The sequence below is a fragment of the Hypomesus nipponensis genome, chromosome 14, assembly GCF_054491055.1.
Source record: "Hypomesus nipponensis isolate SF chromosome 14, ASM5449105v1, whole genome shotgun sequence".
NCBI lineage: Eukaryota > Metazoa > Chordata > Actinopteri > Osmeriformes > Osmeridae > Hypomesus > Hypomesus nipponensis.
The window spans coordinates 7,063,666-7,079,589 of record NC_140374.1 but is presented as its reverse complement, the minus strand read 5'-3'; the positions used below and the strand labels follow the sequence as shown (position 1 = coordinate 7,079,589).

Here is a 15,924-nt window from a genome sequence, read left to right as displayed (position 1 = left end):
ATTCTAATGCCAGGGATACACTGGCTGCGAAGCGCCTGGACGCACCGAGAACGGCTACGACTGAGCAAAAGCTCTTCACATCAGATGCGCATTTCTCCGCGCCAGTCACCAAGCCTTTTAGCTACTCTGAGCTTTCCTTTTTCACTGACATGGTACATAGTGATGGGAAGTTTGGATCATTTTACTGACTCGGTTCTTTGAATCTTGTTCAATAAAATGGACAAATCTTTTTTCGTATCATTTGTTCATTTCAAGGGGGGGGGGGGGGGGTAAAGCATTTTTTTTTGCCAATTTCCTGGCCTAAATATGTCCACTGCAAACATTTATCATATTCTCATGTAGCCTGCATGTAGACCAGAAGATACTATTTAAATAAATTCTTGGATTAAAATAATGCATCATCACAGTTTGTATGACTCAAAATGGTAATTCCACACTAGCATTTAATTATCGCGGCAAACAATTACACTGCACTTTAACTGTAAGTAAAGTACAAAAAGTCAAAATAACAAAACCTGTAATTATTACTTGTGAATGAATTTCATTCACATCTTACTATACCTAGTCACGCGAAAGTGAACAAGGAAAACAAATCCTTTCTGTTTCCTCTTCTGAGCCAATACAGGTCACGTGAAAAATGATCCAAAGACCTGTACCCGAAGACCGAGGCAAAATCATAGAGTTCGACATGGACTGACTTCATGCAGCATTGCAGGCGGCTGACTTGAAACAGTGAATTCTGGTTAGACTTTTTGTCCGACTTGAGAAAACGCAGAGGATAGGTCACTGTGACGTCGCCATCCAAGTACCGTGAGATCGATTCGAGAACTGCCGGCTGTGTAGCCAAGCGCATTTTCTCAAGAGCAACTGCACGGGTTGTAGTGACGACACAGCTATTTCATGATTGGCCAGACTCACACACGACAACTTTGACGCGTGTTTTGTAATTATTCTGACACCTTCAGTTTCGCCAAAGCTCAAATCCAGACCAAACAGTTTAATTGAATTTTAAAAGTATCAGCCGCAGTTCATGTCGAACGCACTTATTATAACTAGAGTAAGCTACTTTTGTCTTCCAAGATGGCGTCCCCATTCATTTCTATGAAAAGTGCTCATTGGCGCAGTGAGGCAAGCTAGAGCGCGAAACTGGACCGTGCCATCTTTACACTTCCGACTCTTCCGGTCTAGCTTTAAACAGTAGGTGTGTTCGAGTTCATGCAGCGCCGGTGGCGCCGACAGACGGCTGTAGCCGGCTGTAGAAGCTGAGAATGCCATTGGCTGCTTCAAGTCAGCCGGGTTGCAGGTGGCTGCAGGCGACGCCGGCACTGCATGAAGTCGAACGCACCAAGTCGAACGCACCAAGTGGCTCTTTTTTTCCTAGCTCCGAGACCTCGTGCATGCTTGCAACTAGCTGTACACATCATACTTTGCGACATCCATATGGTCGCCAGTGTGTAAGCTAAGGCATTGCAGTGGCAGAATGGGGTACAAGTCCGATAAGAATCAGACACATGATACAAACTTAACGGAAATTTATTCTGTCACTGTATAGTATTCCTTTCACTTGTTTTTTTTAAATAGGCTATAGGGCTAAATATAGGGCTATTCTAGATGGAACTCATCAGATATGTCGCTTTTTTTCTTCGTGATATGAGTATGATTTCCAACGCATTGTATCGGATTAAATAAACTGTTAACACGAACAGCTCCGTCACTTTTCTCGACAGGCAAAGAAAGCTTAACAGTTATTTTGGTAACCGAAATCTTCCATAATGCAGACTTACCATAGCCTACTGTCAACTTTATATTCATATGCCTTCAATTTATCATCAGTGTAGAAATGTGGCCTGTGTTTTATATGTTCATCCTACAAAACCAAACGTCCATTAATGGATATAATGTGATCTAACAAGACTTTGTAATAATGTAATAAATAAAAGCTTGAGAACTGTGTCTAAAATATACTTTATTGAACATTTGCCTTTGAACGGGGCATATTCACTGAACCATACAGGCTACAAGACGTTTCCATCAGATGTAAGTGGGGGTGAAACATAGTCACTAAGGACCTTCATTGTCCCACAAAAACAGTCTGGCTTGATGACGCGATCAAAAAAAGAATAATGGGGTGTTTAACAAAAGCTTCTGAAGGCAAGACTAATATTATATAAATGTATATCATTTCCTATTGTGGTTAACAGTTAAAGTATTAATCTTCATCTTTGCTTCGGATATCATGTCGCCATCATATCATGAACGTTTGTACGAAAAATCAAATTTGTTTTAAAATAATGGGAATAAACTATATTAACAATATTTCATGTATGTGTGACAACCATTTGCTAAACTTGCTACAACAGGGCAGGCAACTCAAGCCATTTCTCCTTGTGCTCATTCAATATAAGTCTATGGCTCATTCAGCTCAATGTAAATCGGCTATCGGCCAATGTGAACTTTTGTGCTCGTGCCCTGTTAGTATCCGCGAGCACATTTGCAGGCAACTTTTATTGACCTAGGCAAATAGATGGGGTGCTAGTTTACCTATTTCGGATTGGTTTCAAATTTAGCAAAAATCAGGAAAAATTATTCTATGAAAAAGCTAATAGTATGAGCCAGGTTCGAGAATCGAACAAAAATTCTTGGACAAGATAGTTTTGTAAATGTAGACTGGAGTCAATATAATAAAAACCACCGGAAGAGTCGGAAGTCAAACACAAAATGCAATACCACCTACATCCACCGGGGCGGTTGCTTCAAGCTAAGGGGCGAGGAGTTGGGGCTTGGGCAAAATGAACGAATCATTTCTGTTTCCTCTAGTTAGCAGTACTGAGCCTATGCAAGTCACGTGGAAAACGATCCAAAGACTTGTACCCGTCAGATGAATCGTTCACCTCCCAACCGTGTCTTCGGATCAATGTTTCGTTCTTCTGACAACCGAGTCTTCGGATCAATGATTCGTTCATCTACCGGGTACAAGCAGGCGTAACGCGCACTACGCATTGTTACCTTTGCGTAGTGCGCACCTTTTAGGCATGTGTCACAAAACAGGCAGACCAAGAGATATATTTTATTGCCCCCCCCCCTCCCAAACAAATACACACTCAACTTCCCAAGCACACCGTGGGTGCCCTTTCCTATCTCAGTGGCCTGACGAACTTTGACCGTAGGCTTGGTCAACTTTTCAAAAATTGCCTCAAAAAGACAACAGGAGACATGGGCAGAAAAAAAGAGAAAGAAACTGCAAGATGATGCCCGTGCATCACTTTCAGGTAAGTCCATGTTTATTCATTGTTAAACACAAGAAATGTGCTGCTAATTTAATGGTTAGCCTATGCATACACCTTGAACTAGTTGACGTTATTGGATGTGCTTTGCCTTCAGCAAGGGCACAACCATTGTTATCTCACATATATATTTATTGTGAGAATAAACTATTGTTTTCCTGTTTCTCTTTATAATTAGGGTTGCTACGGTAGGAGGGAACCTATTGTTATTGTTGGTATTCTTCGTATTATTTTCTTGGCCCCGGTCATAAATGTTCTAATTTGGCACATTGATACTACATCAAAGTGGGTACCCCCACACCAAATATGGGCCACATCGGGGGTGCCACAGGCCACGCCCAAAAGTCAAATTTTCAAAGTGATGGCATTTCCACCCCATTGCTCCAATTCTTCCGAAACATGGTGTGCATGCCTCATTTTTCATGAGGAACAAAAAAGTCCATTGGGAAACATTCAAAATTCCTCTTCTCTTGAACCAAAGATAATACTCTGCCCTTTCTATTCATACAATGTCAACAGTTGGTGTGTAGCAGAGAGGATGGAGACACTGACTTGTAACCTTATGCTCATAAGTTCAAATCCCCATTCAGGCTGTTGTTGGCCAAACATGAAGTAGTTTTGCTATTTTGTTGTCCAACTCTCGATCTTCTACAGTGTACATGTTTATAATATTTTGGGGAGGAACCCGCATCGCTGCTTGTAGCTATATTTATTGTTGGAATGCTGCTTCAGCATTCCAAGTATAGTTATTTGAATCTTTATTCAACTTCTTCATTTTCTTCTTCTTCCGCGACACCTTTCAGCGCCTTCAAATCTTCAGCTATTAAAACCTTTCCGCTATCCAAAAATTCAGCAGTTTCAGGCTACGACTGCTTTATCTTTTCAGCTTTGTACCTCTTATGCTTGAATTAATATAAATCAATATTTATCAAATCTTTTACATGGTTTTCCAATTGAGTTTTTTTTTCAAATCCTCTCAATCCTCTTAAACTTCTTCAACTTTCAAATCCTTCTTCTTCCTCAATCCTTCAGCTACAGCCACCATTTAAAACTTAACTTAACTTTAAAATGTTGACAAAACCCTAAACTGTTTTTTTAAATTCAGCTTTTTGATATCCTTTCAACTTTTTTTTAAATCACTGATTATATTTCATACGTTTTTTAAACCGTTTCTGAGATTTACATGGGTGTGTACGTGAAAGCCTAGAGTGCAGACTGAAATGCTTACAGTGGAGGGGAGCTTCGAAATCAGTTTCAAAAAGTATTTTTAGTTTGCCAGCATTGCCACAATTTTCGCTCTTCACTTCGCTTCGTGTTTGGATCAATAGATAGCTAGTTTTGTGCTGTATGTAGACAATTGTCTGTGGAATCCAACAGACTTACACATTTGTTCAGAGCCCCACGAAAGCGAGACAAAGTCCAACTCTTGCCCCATAGAGTCCAATGCAAATCTGGTGACAAATTCGTCAGAGAAACCAGAAACAACAAGATTTAGAAACTGCCGGTAGAGTCGTATTTCTGACCGACAAGCACAAGACGAGCTATTAAATCAACTCGTCCCATTTAAAGACTGAGAGCACCACAACACAACTACTACCACTACTGATACTGCTATATCTTGTGCCACACTACAACTACTAATTCTGCAGATGCTGCTAATATCTCTTTTACTAACTACTATGCTAATGGTACTGTTTTGTTCTACTACGCCACTGAGTGCGTTGACTTGACCATGAGAAACCCGATAGCCATTGTCGGTTTATACCAATAATACGATTACTCCATTTCCATGTGTAATTGGGGTGTGCTTGCCTTCGGCGAGCACAAACCATTGTTATCTCACATATATATTATTATTATTGTTTCTCTTCACACCCCTAAAACTCAGTCAATGTTTGGACTACATAGACAACGCCTGTGTCAAAATGTTTGTCTTGGTCTCGATTGAGTTGCTTGTATTGGGATTTATGTTCCGTTGCACAGTTTAGGAGGTTACAACGTTTTTGTGGCGATAAGTGCCTTTAGTCGACGAAGGGTACTCTGTGCTAGCTACGTCACCACGTCAACACACGTTAGCAACAACGCATGGATACAACATGATAGAGACGTTCTAGCATGCAAGTTGGAGCTTGGATTATGAGTGAAAAATACCACCCCCAAACATTTCCAACCATTGGACTTTGTTGAGAAAGTGATTTTGAGTGGAACTGCAATCTCAGATTTTTGATTTAGGTTGTGAAAGTCTTTGTAATTTGAGCGAGTGCGGGTCGCCGTGAGACCGCCCAGTCTTTAAGGCGGCAGCCATGCTAGAAAGCGTCATAGTGGTATTTTCGTAATGTTATAGTTCAATTTTCACAAAAAACAGAAACAGGGAAATGTTATGACGATATGATTATCGTGAAGACAGCCAGGTGGTGAGATTTTAATGTAGGTTGCTGTAAAAACGTTGATTTGTTTGCTACGTGAGAGCCCCATCCGCCTCCATTGACGATTGCGGCAGCAAACAGTGTTGACACCCGTCGACAACAGTGTTGTCGATCTGCGTCTGATGAGTATTTTCTTAATTTTGTACCAGGGTCAATTCTACATAAAAATGGAGAGCAGTGTTTTAAAGATATGGCGATTGCGAAGACAGCCAGCGGGTCAGCATATTTTTGTGATATGTGTAAAACTTGGAATTTGAGTGAGACGGTGTCTTTTTCCAACGTTAGCCGTCAGACTCGGCTCACCCACTGGCAGTGTGTAGTAGTACTGTGTAGTAGTAAGTGTGGCTAGCAACAGCAGCTTGGGCTGTCACGATAACTACTTTTTCTTGTGCGATATATTGCACCAAAATTAATTGCGATAAACGATATTATTGCACACATGTCAATTGTAATTTCAGTCAATTTTATGCCACTCATAGGCCAGTCACATAATGACTGCCCCCCCCCAAGGCGAGTTTTCATGGCTGTTTGTCGCTTCACTCCATCATCCCTTTCTGTTTACAACGTTGCCTTTTCAGCTTGAGATATATAAGGTGTGGCATGAGAGCGTGTGAAATGGTTGAAATGCGTTTGTCTCACGACCAATGTGTGACAGCCCTATGTTTTCTGAAGTTGGCAGCATATTTGTAAATGCTGCTTTTTTTAGCATGTTTAATGGCTGCTTCTAAAACTGGTTGTTCCCATCCTTGTTCACAATCTTGATTGTGATTGGCTATATCGCATTCCATGCAGTTGTAAAATCCAGCATAACCTTAGTTCTGTTTTAGGACTAGGTCTTACAATCCCTGGTTGATTTGCACTCCTGAGATGTGAAGTGGGTTGAAGCAGACATTCGAGATGTTTCTGGTTAAGAGTCATGGTACTGTCTGTGGGACTAAAGGGTTGATAAGCCTCATTTGAGTCATCAGGTGGGCATCCTCCTTCCCCGGTGTTTCGATGATAGGCCCACAACACCTCCAGAGGGCTCATCGGCAACACCTGGCGTCCCAGATATGCCCCCCTCTGCTTTAACCCTTCTGCTCCACAGATGCTATTTTGGGGTCCAGGTGGCATCTTTACAGGTTGTCCTCATAACATTCTTTAGCATTCCATATTACTGTGCATCGAATATTTCAAATTGAACAGGTAAGGGGGTTTTCGGCGCTTCGCGTCGTGCCTAACAACTCCCCTTACCTGTTCTAAAATCAGCGCAAACCACAGCCTCTTGGGGCTTATTGCTTAAATCTCTTATATGGCGAGTTACGCTATCCGTGAGTGTGTGCCATTTCGTGCTGTCACGTTTATATTTGCACTGTCAGGAAAAGGCATCTGGAACAGAACTGTATGGAAGACCCCTTTCCAGCTCCAGCTGCAGTTGTAGTTCACAGGTTGAACAACTGGGTGGAATAGACAGTTATGTATTTCTAGGTGAGATGTTAGGTTAGTTGCCTCTTTTCGTTTCCACTTGTTTTAAACAAAGTTGACATACCGGCTCGTTAACGTTAATTGGCGCTCATCTCATTCGGCTTAAAGACAAAATGTTCCCACACCAGAGCTGAAGATTGCGGCTTTGAAACCAAGTCAATTTTTACTTGTTCTTCCTAACTAGCTGTAGATGCCACGAAACAGAACACTTTATAACACAGTGACTTCACGTCTTCTCTTCACCTGTCGCTGTCCGCTCTGTGTGTGTGGCGAGCTACTCCCGCCTATGCTTTTGACACAGAAAGCAGACAAGATGACTGAGGCAGTGGGATCAACCAAAATGTTGGTGACATTCGTTCTTATGTAAAAATGTATTTAATCTTTATTTGTTATTATAAAAATGATCAGTTGCAATATATTGCAGCACCAAAAATGATTGCGCTCATTTCCATATACCGTGCGATAAGTCAATATATTGACTATCGCGACAGGCCTAACAGCAGCCAGCTTGCCCCTAGCAAACTTCTTTTGAAATAGCCATGTTGCCCTAAATTAATGTCAAATGTATTTACGTTTTGGGGGGCATATTTTCAGTTAACAGACGGTAAATATCACTAGAAGGGAAAACGGACCCACCTGCAACCAACGCAAGCAAGCACACCGTACAATTTCCCCAGAAATTGTACCCTCTTTAGTTGCTAATGTTGGCACACTCAAATATGTTTTGGGGGGTCTTCTGCTATTACAATCATTAGTGGACTTACAACATATTATAGTGTGTTTTCTACCATTACTGGCATTATCTGATTTACTGTAGGATTTTCTTGGAACTCTACTCGCAAGCCGCTTTGGGTACATTCGATGTTGGCTTTTAATATACAAAGAATGTCTCTTACCAGTAGATTGATTGGAGTGTGTGCTGAAAACAGAGGTGACACGATAGTTTTCTCTTCGATTTGTATTGTGAGTGGCTGTGTAAGTGGTATTTCTTGTGTTTTCTCAGAAAAGCCGACAGTTCGGATGGATGAACTTGAGAGGGGGAGGTTGAAGCCATGTTTTCCAATGCATGAGTACGTCGCTCCCGTATCCACCATGAAGGCATGTTCTCGGCCTTGCACTGTAACAGTGCGTGTCCACTGCAGCGACGCGATGCGAGCGACAACATGTTTTCCATTCATTTTCTATGGAGCCAGGCGAATCGCTTGCGTGGTGTATTGTGGGTAGCGACGCGACGCGATTCAAGCGATTCGAGTTGACATTTTCTCAACTTTATGCTAATGAGGAGCGATTTTCGCTAGCGATGGCCAATCGGAGTGTTTTCTTGTTTCTCGTAACGTAGCAACCGTGGTAAACATTTCTAGCTTTCTAGGTTTCAAGCTGGAGGAGAAACTAATCGTTTGTGTGGCTGCTTACCCAGTCCTGTACGATACATATCTGTATTCGTACAGAGATGTTAATACAAAAAAACGATGCATGGCGCAAGGTTTGTCGAAGTTGTGGGTGCTTGTACTTTCAAATTCAGTTTAGTCACATTAGTAACTTCGTTCTGTCCTAACTAGCTAGCTAGCCGGGCTGGAACTCTCTATCGTATCGGCAGATTAGCAGAGATTGAGGAATATAGTAAAACTTTTTTTACTCATGTCAACGTGTATGTGTATTAAACAGTTTTATATTTTGTAAACAAGTTGTATTTTGATCGATGTTGCAACTACGTAAACCCAAGTCTGCACACTTGGCCATGACAACTACAACAGTGACTTTAGAGAACTACAGTCTACATTAATATGTTTGAAACGCCCCCGAGCGTGGTGAACTGTGGGAAGGCAAGCGATTCGCGTCGCTGCAGTGGACACGCACTGTAACTGATGGTGGGTTCTTTTCGTGGTTGTAGTGAGATAACTGGCAATAGAGGGGCCCAGGCTTTTCTGGGCCCCTCTATTGCTAGTTTGTGGCTGGTGCCACATATGGATTTGTTGGACAGTCCCTTCTGAGATGTCCTTGTTGTCCACATCCCCAGCATTCCCTTACCAGCTGTTTATCTGTTGGGTTGGGGTTGGACTGCATTTGTCTGTCCCACGGCAGGGGTGGGCCTCATCCTCCTCCTCCTTGGGGTTTGCCACCACGTTGCGTTGGTTCACCCCTCCCCTTCCAGTGTTGATGATAGCCGTTTGAGGAACCAACGTGTACATGGATTGGTGGCAGGGTGGTGGCTGGGAAATTGACTGGTGTTGGCTGCACTGGTCCAGGTGGAGCATGTGGTTGGGGTGGTGGCTGGAACATCACTAGGACCTGGAGTGTCGGGTCCTCCAGGACCTGGGCCTCCTCTTCCTGTTTTTCTTCTCTGCAGTTATTGACTTGATGGACTGTGTCCTGAGAGCAATGGCCAGTCCATTCTCATCAGGCCTACCACATCGTGTAGACACTTTTGTACATCTTGAAAAATTGCCTTCATCACTATCAGCATAAACAGTCTCTGTGTGGTGTTGTTTGTGTTCCAGGCTCTTCCAGTCTTCCTCCATCTCTCACCCAGTGCTGCTGTTGTGTGACTTAAGTGCACGGCCCCTCTGCTGCTGAGCTGTTGCCATGCGCTGTGGGGGTCCTCATTTGGTCTGACTTCAGATGTTGGCCTGGGTGTGGACATCTTGTCACAGCGTCATTTTGGTTTAGTTTATATTTAATCCTTTGCAATGACTCCTCGCAGTCTTGGCATTTTTGATTTATGTTGTCCCACTCTTCCAGCGATCGCTCTCTGCTTTTTTATTTTGGGCGTTCCCCTAATGGGCGATCTGTTGATTGTTGCATTGGGGGTGCTGCGTTAGTTTTCTTTAGAATCAGAATCAAAATAGGTTTTTAATCCCATGAAATTTTGCACAGACAACATTTGCTTTGGCAGGAAGGTGCATACATTAAACATGTAGGAATCTGACAAATTTAAATATGAGATCTAAACTATACTAAGGGTACGTAAACTAGCATTTACTGTGTAAGTATTGGGGTGGCTCCAATGGTCATACTGGTGGGGCTCTGTCCCTGTACTTCCTTTATTGATGTCTCTGTAGGATTGTTTATTTTCTCTGTCTTAATCTCTTATTGTTCTGGTTTTTAAATTGATGGGGCTTTATGTTGACCTCCACCTCCGCACAGCACGCTAAATGAAAGGATCCTCCTTTCGGCCAAACTGAATTGCTTTTCTTTATGAATTGTTGAATTAACTTTTTGTCGCCTGGGTGGTGTTTTTTTGTTGTTGTATTACCTCGACTGGAGCCGTCACCTGGCTGTCCAAAGCCTTACCACTGTTTTCTGCTGACCAAGAACCTGGGAAACTCTGGTTGGTCTTCGGTTTCCCTGATTTTCTTAATTTCAACCAAATAGCTTATTATTCGTCCTAATTAGTTTTCTGAAGCTCGATTGGGGTTCTACACCAGCTTCTCTGATATATTGTTTCTTGGAGGTTAGGTTTTATAATCCTCGCTTATCTTACTGGGAACAACGGTAATACTGAGTGATGGATGTGTGGCTGGCCTGTCCCGTACTGCTATGGTCTGCCCTATGGGCACTTTTAAACGAAAGTCACCAAAATAGAGGCTACTGCAGTCTGTTCCAAACTGTGGGCTAGACTGTAGAGTCAAACTAATAATATAATGCTTGTTGCCAAGACACGGCAGGGAAAAAACTTATTTTGGGTATCAATGATTTGGTGATCTGCTCAATTTCAGTTCTCAATTTATAAATATGTGTGTGTGGTTGTTTCAATCAATGGTAGAATAGGTGTGGGTGGAATTGAATCACTATTATCTGGTATGTCAATTCGTTAGAGTGACACACTGACTTCAACTGGATCTTCTCGTCATAGATGTGTTTAAGAATAACATTTTTGCTTTAGTTTATAAACAATACTTTGCACAAATCCTTGCCCTGTTCCTCTGACTTCGGATTTGAGAGTTGAGGGAGAGAGGGGGAGAGAAAGAGAGAGAAAGAGGGAGAGAGAGGGGGCGAGAGGGAGAGGGGGCGAGAGAGAGAGGGGGAGAGAGTTGAGAGTTCAGAGAGAGTTCAGAGAGAGAGAGAGAGAAAGAGTGGGGGCGAAATGGGAGTGTAGCAACTCCAGTTTTGAGTCAGCAACTGGGCGTAGCTTTGCGCTGAGTGAGTGGGGGAGTTTTAGAGAGAGAGAGTCCAGAGGTTTCAGAACCCAGTCAGTTACAACAACTCAAACAATCGAACTGCCAACGTTTCTGGTTGTAAAGGAACCACAGGCTCCTCTAGTAACTCGTTCTTGCTTCATACACAAATATCAGTGGTTCAGATGGTATGATCAGTCACAGACCCTAGGAACTCATGAAGCGTTGAAAATGCTCTCTTTTCACTGGAATAATGCCACACTAATAGTAAGTCCTTAAGGGACAATCGAGGGAATGTTAGCCAATTTTTAAACCAATTAGATGAGTCTGTTCCTTTCTATTTTTATCAGTAACGAGGAACGGACAGCGAGAGTTCCAGACGGGCTGGGTTGGATCACCTCAACTAAACTACAACTTGTTTACTATAAATGTGTTAGTTTCTCTATTTACAGTGATATACAGTCTTTATATGACTTTAGTCTAATATCTACAGATTTGGTTACATAAGCGTATTTACATGCATGAATCCTGTGCGCGTTCTATTCACCCCGACAGAATCTGCCGGCTAAGAGCTATACTGCTCTAAGGACCTTGTCCTTCTTCCCTGTCCCCCCAGGGAAATCAGCTGAATGTTTCCACAATTCCTAATAAAGGAGAGGTGCGCAGGACCGCGGGCCTCATTTATCAAGCGTGCGTATAAATTGTTCTTACGTGGAGATTTGGAATATTCCCACGAACAATTCAAGGTGCAATTTATCAAACATTCGTACGAGCGGCGTACGCACACTTCTAGGAGATTTTCTTTGGTAAATCTCGCCTGTTCTTAGTCTATAAACTGGTGCACAAACACAAGTTTTTGCATACGAAATACCCCATATTATCTACATTTGTTGAATCACCATCAATAAAAAGGGAGCTATCAAGTTAAACTAGAAATTGGTAATGAAAATGGAGCAAGAAAAGAATAATAAATAATTTTTCCCAAAAGGAAACGGAGGTTTTGGTGTCGGAGGTTGAGTGCAACCACAACAATTTTTGGGGAACACTTAGCGGTGCTTTGACGATTTGACCACCAAAAAAAAGAATATTGTTAAGGAAAAGGTAGCGATTGCTGTTAACGCAGCTTCTCACACTAGAGGTGACATATTGACGCATGAATATTGTGTGTACTACTAACTCGCCTATAGTGTGAAGAACATTGGGTTAAAGTAAAATCTATTTACCCCCTTAAATAAATGTTAAAAATAAAAATGTGTTTTCGATTACTTATTTATTGAATTTATATTGAAGTTTAATCAACTTTACTCTTACCAAACATTGCACTCAGTGGGAGCAGTGATGCTGTCCTTTGGATTGAAGGATGGCTGACATATCAGGAGAAAGGTGGTTGAGACACGAAGGACTTCACAGAGATGGCTATCAGTAATTCTAGTTCTCAACCTGCTTTTGTTCTGATTTAACAGAGAAAATGTTTGTTCACATATGTATGTTGAGCCGAACAGGCTCATCATTCTTTTTGCGTGGCGTCTCATCAGAGGAAACTTGGGATTATTCAAACTCTGATAAAATTCAGGTAGGGAAAGAAGCTGATGTTGGTTCTTTAGAAAATCATCACATTGCATTTCAATCAGTTCTAACTGCAGACTCTCTTCCACTTCTTCTGCATCCACCAGGAAGGTGGTCGAGAAATGAAAATCTTGGAAACGCTGGTTGAATTCTGTCACAAGAGATGCAATCACAGACCCATATTTCTACTTTTTAGCAGAAAGGTCAGCCTTCGGAAAAACAGACTTTATTTCAGACAGCACAGGGAAGTGTGCAGCATTAAAGCCTCGTAGTTGTGTCTCAAACCGGCGGAGCTTTGTGCAGAAGGCTTTCATGTGCGCATACGGGTGTGGCACCAGCTGTTCTTTGCCTTGTAGGTTCTTGTTCAGTGTATTCATATGGTGCGTAAGATCAACTAAACATGCCAGGTCGGCCAGCCGCAGAGGGTCAGTTAGTTCATGAAGAGGTCGGCCTTTCTCTTTTAAAAAACGGTCGATTTCTGATCTCAGCGAATACAACCGCTGCAGCACAGAGGCTCGGCTGAGCCAGCGCACATCAGAGTGGTAGAGTACATCCCCGTATTCAGCATCCACATCAGATAGAAAAGCCTGAAATTCTCTGTGGTACAGTCCTCTAGCTCAAATTATGTTGACAGTTTTTACAACAGTGTTCATCACATCGCCCAGCTGGACAGTCTTGGCACACAGTGCTTCTTGGTGTATTATACAGTGCATCCTAACAGCCTCACCTCCGCTGTCTTTTACCTTGGCACACACCAACAACGCCATTCCTTTGCGCTCGCCGTCATGGCTGGAGCTCCATCCGTTGTTACTCACAGAGCTTGTCCCATTTAAGCCCTGTCTTTTCAACTGCCTCAGACACAGCTTCAAAAATATATTTTCCCGCCGTTGTGCCTTTTAGGCTCATCATATCAAGCAGCTCCTCCATACAGCATCTACTCCCCGCAACATTTTTTACAGTTGTGCAGTGTCTGTGGCCAGGGCCGGATTAAGACATTTTGAGGCCTGGGGCTAATTACCAGGATGAGGCCCCTATATCGCCCCGACGCACATCATGACACGGCACGCCCACAAACCCACGCCAGGTGCACTGACACATCAGTGCTTTAAAGTCCACAGAACCACTCTATAAATATGATCAGTTTAAACATGTGACTCACCATCATCACATCAGTGATATTAAAAGGTCAGTTTTCTGCTCTTTCTCAATACAAACTCATCAATGAGCTCTTCAAAGTAGAGAACAAGTTGAAAGAAGAGAAAGAAGTTGGTGCAGTATATCATGCTCTATTGAGTAGGGATGCACCGCATCCAGGATTCGGTCGAATATTGGGCTTTTGGACGGGATTCGGTTTCGGCCGAACCTTAAATGGTTTCCCACCGAACCCAAACCCTACGCCGGTTACGCTGATCGAAATAATGACGCTGCCGTTGAATTCGGGAATGTGTTTACGTAGCTAGGTGGTCCATTCAAGGTAGTAGGATGAGAGAAAGTGAAAATGGAAAAAGCAGAAAAAGTGTTGTGTGCAGTAGCGATTTCTTTAAGACTGCAATGGAAGCTCAGCTTCCCCTAAAATATCAAAAAACGGATTTACATTTGGTGCTTGCTTAACCTGAACCGAATAGCCTACCTAGTCAAGGTTCTGATGTGAGGTTAAATGGATTTTCACATTAATGCGAGCGCGCATGGCGCGCGAGCGGAAATTGACATTAATTTCAGTGCAAAATTGATTTTTTTTTTTGCTTTATATAGCCTAGCCTAATATGAACATTACGTTGGAGTCATATTCTTAGCTATATTTTCCGGAAATTACAACCCAAATGTTTACCTGAAAGATTCAGGGCTTTTGAGAAAACATATTGTTCCCACCCTTGCAGGAACCTAGATTTATGAAGTGACAGATCTTTCTTTTTTTACCTGGCTTTTTCAGTTCCTCCTGGCATCTTTTTCCCTTCCATTTTATTCTTCTCTGGACGCTCAGCGTCTCTGGGAGTGAATGGAGGAGTGGGCTGGCCTGGACGCTGGGCTTCTGCTTGATGATTGGAGGGTGTGTCGAAAGACTGCATTTCCTTTTGATTTACAACGATTTTGTACTATAAAAAGTTGCCGAAGCTATTCGATTTTAGTCCCATCGCGGATTTTGGCCACACTCTCTGCTTTCCTTGACCGGAAATTTTCGCACATTATTTTTGTTTTCACTCTGAATTTTTCTAATGTTATGCGCGGTGCCGTTGACTCACTCGACATCGGGCAACCTGAGCCCCCCCTGGTGGCGAGGCCCGGGGCTGTAGCCCCTAAAGCCCATTGTCTTAATCCGGCCCTGTCTGTGGCATCTGTGCTCTCATCGCATGCTATCGAGTAACAATCAAAAGCACAAGCGTTGATTGTCAGCTGAAGTTTCAAGTAAGCTGACAAGTCCTTGATTCTCCGCACCACTGTATTTCTGGATAAGCTCACATTGTTGAAATCCGGCACTTTGTCTGGGCACATTATTTCTGTGACTTTGATGAGGCACTGCTTTATGAAATCAACGTCTGAAAACGATTTGCTGTGCTGGGCAATAACTTTAGCGACTTCATAACTTGCTATTGTGGCGTTTTCCTGTGTTTTGTTTTCACAAAAAAACTGCTGTTGAGCTTGCAAGCTAGCTGCCATTTGCTTGACTTTCTGTGTTGGTTCGGCACCGGTGTACGATGTGTAGCTCTGAAGTTTGGTCTCATAGTACCGGACATTATACTCTTTCATCACAGCAACATCTTCATTGCAAATCAAACAGACACACTTTCTGTTGATTTCTTTCCAGAAATACTAATTTTCCCACCGTCTTTGAAATCTTCTACACTCACTTGTTATTTTGCATTCCTTCGGTGCCGCCATTTCTGGTGACTTGCGGGAAAAGTTTTTCTTCGCTTAATTTAGTTTCCGTGGCTGGCTCTATCTAGTGTTAAAACTGAGAAGTGCAACAAAGTTGAGCTCAAGCTTCTTGCGCGGGCCATATTCAATTATATTTTCAAAATTTGCCGCGGGCCAATAAAAACTGGACCACGGGCCGCAGTTGGCCTGTGGGCC

At 42.6% G+C, this 15,924-nt stretch overlaps 1 protein-coding gene across 2 annotated transcripts in view; it reads left to right on the top strand.

The window, feature by feature from the left end:
- Positions 1 to 15,924, top strand: part of cry2 (cryptochrome circadian regulator 2) — a 48,022-nt gene that overhangs the window by 26,742 nt on the left and 5,356 nt on the right. The gene's annotated exons all lie outside the window — the stretch shown is intronic.